The 4,643-nt window shown below is 34.6% G+C and overlaps 1 protein-coding gene across 5 annotated transcripts in view; it reads right to left on the reverse strand.

Moving 5' to 3' along the window:
* GSK3B (glycogen synthase kinase 3 beta) overlaps positions 1–4,643 on the reverse strand; it is a 201,585-nt gene that overhangs the window by 172,855 nt on the left and 24,087 nt on the right. The gene's annotated exons all lie outside the window — the stretch shown is intronic.

Here is a 4,643-nt window from a genome sequence, read left to right on the forward strand (position 1 = left end):
TAAAGAATAATCCCTGTTCTGGAATTATTCAGAAATAAATTCAGAAATTTCAACTTGTCAATAAATTTAATTCTATTACTAGACTGACAATGAAACACCACAATACAAAACAACTATGGAATCCTAAACTGTAAACACTTAGAATTTCACCTCCATCAACTAAATAAAACATCCAATCATTCCACAAATACTGAGTACCCTCTATTCATTGTTCAAAAAATATTTACTGAAATCCTATTATCCAGGCATTGCTTTGCACTCTGGAAATACACAAGGCACTAAAGAAACAAAAATCTGCCCACTCCCTGTAACTTTCATTTTAAACAGGGGAGGAGGGAAGAGCAGATACAAAAAAAATAAATTATGTATAACAAGGTGATAAATGTTTCAAAAAAAAGTGCAGAGGAGGGGAATGGAAAGTGCAGAATTGGGGAGCAGCTACAATTTTTAAAATATGGGGCAAAGAAGGCCTGACTGAGAAAAACATTTTAATAAGGTCTTAAAGATGAAGCTAAGTAAAACTAGCACAAGTTCTAGTCCTACATAGATCAGATTCATAAGCAGCAACCTGGTGAACTAATTTTCTTAATTCCTGAAAAGGGTGGGAACAAGACTGAAACTATAAGACTCAAAAGATTTGAAAGAAACCAGTTCTTAAAGAGGAGAAAAAATAATTATAAGAATTACTGGACTTCCCTGGTGGTGCAGTCATTAAGAATCCACCTGCCAATGCAGGGGACACGGGTTCGAGCCCTGGTCCGGGAAGATCCCACATGCCGTGGAGCAACTAAGCCTGTGGGCCACAACTACTGAGCCTGCGCTCTAGAGCCCGCGAGCCACAACTACTAAAGCCCGCGAGCCTAGAGCCCGTGCTCTGCAACAAGAGAAGCCACTGCCATAAGAAGCCCGCGCATCGCAACTAAGAGCAGCCCCTGCTAGCCACCCGCCGCAACTAGAGAAAGCCCACGTGGAACAACAAAGACCCAACGCAGCCAAAATTAAATAAATAAATAATAAAATGAAAGATATAATGAAATAGAATTTTTAAAAAAAGAATTACTAAATTCCTACTGGAAAAGAGAAAATACCTGATTATAATACCATGAAAATATAGCAAGCAAAAATATAGTAAGTCCCTTTCTGTTTCCTTCCTTCATTCTTTTTCCCCTTCCCCCTTCTTTCTTTCTTTCATTTATGATAAAGCTTTACTGCCAGCAACCACAAAACTAACATCTAAAAGACTTCGTCATTTTGCCACTGTCAGGCTTCAAACTTTATATGCTTCAGTTAACTTTCTACTCTTTCCATTTCTAATCCCTAGAAAACACCATCCAATTAACAGAAATCAAAGACTACACTTCATTTTAATCCCTATTTTACGTGTTCACCAAAAGTTAGTTACTAATGGATTTCTACTTTAAAGGTACTTAGAGAATTCACTGTTCAGGAATCCTGAAGCAAATCCTTTTGGAAAATCAAAGAACATTTTTAAAAATAACAGGTTCCTTGTTAGACAATATATGTTCACTGTAGAAAAACTCAGAAAAAGTAACATATTTGAACAACAGGATTATAACTGTATTGTAAGTACAATAAAGGGTTATAAGCATAAGTATAAATATTTGGAGAATATTCTCAGTTTTCTCTATTTTGTTGCAGTTAATGCAATCACACTGCACATACTCCTTTGCAATGTGCTGTTTGTTTTCACTCATTCTCATCATGAACTTATTTCTATGTTAAATATTCTTATACATCATCATTTTTAATCCTACTGTATAAATACTATAGTATTGTAGAAAGGATTAAATAAATGTATGGCATGGATGAAGCACTATTTAAGTAGTATTACTGTTATTAATCCCAGGATTAAATTTTTCATAAACATTCATGTAAAACTAAATTTATGAGCATAGCCTTATTTTTTTCCTTAAAGTCTCAGAATTAGAACTTCTGAAACTCTCCAAACTGCCCTCCCAAAAGAATAAATTTACTTTCCTTTTGCAACACAACTCCCAAAACTCTTGTCACCAACTAAATATGATCTTTCTAATCTTTGCCAATTTCACTGGGGAGGAAGGGGTACAATTTTGCCTCATTCTATTTTTGTATTTCACCAATTATACTAAATTGAACACTTTTTTCACATGTTAACTATTTTTATTTCTCATTATGTGAATTGCTTATCACTTTAAAGTGAATAACTCTAATATTCATCATCAGAATACTCACATATTAGATTTGCTTACAGCACGTTAATGCACACTGCCATTCTACATAAACATTTACTTATGTTATACACTTTAAGAAAGGGAGTTATACAAGTTCGTTCCAATATAATCCTCAACTTAGTATCTTCCACTAATATTTTAAAAACAGAACACTAGTACCAAAGTCTGGGGGGTGAGGAGGGTTCAAATTAAAGTCTTTAAAACCACCTAATTATGTAATATATAGTATCTCCATTAATACATTCATTTAAAAGAATGAAGCAGATACTTAAGTATTGACAAGAAAACTTTCCATAATATATTAACAAATGAAAAAAGGATACAGAACATGATCCACTTCTAATTTATGGTGAAAATAAAACAAATAGAGAGTAAGAAGAATAGGGAACCAGTCGCTGTCCTAGGTGCTAGGGACCCAGTGATAAACAAGATAGGCAGGTTTTTTCCTGTTTTTATGGAGCTCACTGGTGGTTAACAGGTATACTGACTTTATTTAGATTTCCTTTTAGTGTTAAGCCACAATAGAATACAATAAAATTTTTCTCAATTTCATTCCAAATGTAAGTTTGAGTCTAAGAAGAAAGTAAAGAGGGATATAGCTACACACACTACTTTCTGGATTTTAGAGCAGAAATTACAACACAGAAAATTTAGTAAGTTATATACACACACACACAAAAAAATATTATTGACTAGTGTTAATGAAAGAGAAGACAAAAAGTCTCAAAATCTTTTTTTTTTTTTTTTTTTTTTGCGGTACGCGAGGCTTTCACTGTTGTGGCCTCTACCGTTGCGGAGCATAGGCTCCGGATGCGCAGGCTCAGCGGCCATGGCTCACGGGCCTAGTCGCTCCGCAGCATGTGGGATTTTCCCGGACCGGGGCACGAACCCATGTCCCCTGCATCAGCAGGCGGACTCTCAACCACTGCGCCCCCAGGGAAGCCCTCAAAATAATTTTTTAAGTCTTAGTTATACTCACGAACCTTTTTCATTATCCAAATTTAAAGCTCAATCGATAATATTACATTGAAGAAATCAAGTTACAGAATATTCATGATATGATCCCCATTTTGTTTAAAAACTATTTGTAGTATATTAAATGCTATACACTCGTAGAAAAATATCTTGAACTAACTTACTAGTAGTAATTTCTGGAGATAGGAATAAAGGGAAACCGAGCATATGGGAATCAGAGACAATTTTACAAATTTTATTGCATACACTTCTATACTGTTTGAGTATTTGTGGTAAAATAATATCTTTATTATTTAAATAAAAAATAAAAATACTTTGAAGTTTCAGTGCCAGAAGAACCAGGAACTTGGCCCCATCAAAATTTCTCTATGGGGCTTCCCTGGTGGTGCAGTGGTTGGGACTCTGCCTGCCAATGCAGGGGACACCGGTTCGTGCCCCGGTCCGGGAAGATCCCACGTGCCGCGGAGCAGCTGGGCCCATGAGCCATGGCCGCTGAGCCTGCGCTCCGCAACGGGAGAGGCCACAACAGTGAGAGGCCCACGTACTGAAAAAAAAAAAAAAAAAATTCTCTATGTAATACACTAATGTAATCAATATGGAACTGCTTGAATTAAAAAATCAGAGTGTTAGGTTTAAAAAGCAGTAAGGAAGAGCTCCCTATATTCTGAGTGATTTCCAGGATTTCTGCTAAGTAGAAGAAAATACAAGGTGCTAAATAAAGTGTAAGTTTTATCTAAGAAAGAAAGAGTAATATGACTAAGTATATATACATTTTTTGTAAACAACGAAAAACTAATAAAAATGGTCACTTATGGGGGAAGGAGAGGATAAAGGCTACATTTTTCTGACTACATATTGTAGTTTTGGTTCGGGAACAATGAAAATGTTTTACATAATTATAAAAGTACTCAAAAGTAAATCAAAATGAAAACAGATTATTCCCAAAAACTGATAGCAAAATGAATAAACCAAACTATATATCAAATGGGTGGCTTAGAGAGCAATCATTTCAAATGATTTTAAAACAGTAGTTTGACTATAAATCCCTAGTGGAATTTGTAAGAATTTTTTTTTTTAAGTTGGTCCAATTTTATTGAAATCTGTTACAGAAGATAATTCAAATAGGAACCACTGTCTGTGGTTTTAAGGCCTATAGAAATCTGAGTTACGTTTTACTACAAAATATAAAATACATTAATTCAAACTACAGCGTAAAAAGATTTTAATAATGAATTGTACGTCCTCATTAAATTAGATATTTGCAAATGTTTTCCTAAATACTTACAACTAATTTAGAGATATCTTTTAAAAAAGTTCAAATAGCCAGTTTAAATTTGAGAAAACATACTTACTGTAACATGAAAGATGTTCATATTGAGATACTTCAGCCCCAGCTTCACAAACTACTGGAAATTAGGAGATACTCTGTTGCTAGAT

Source organism: Delphinapterus leucas, chromosome 4 (assembly GCF_059928025.1).
Source record: "Delphinapterus leucas isolate spDelLeu-1000000601 "Yukka" chromosome 4, BTC_Dleu_Yukka2, whole genome shotgun sequence".
NCBI classification, from domain to species: Eukaryota; Metazoa; Chordata; class Mammalia; order Artiodactyla; family Monodontidae; genus Delphinapterus; species Delphinapterus leucas.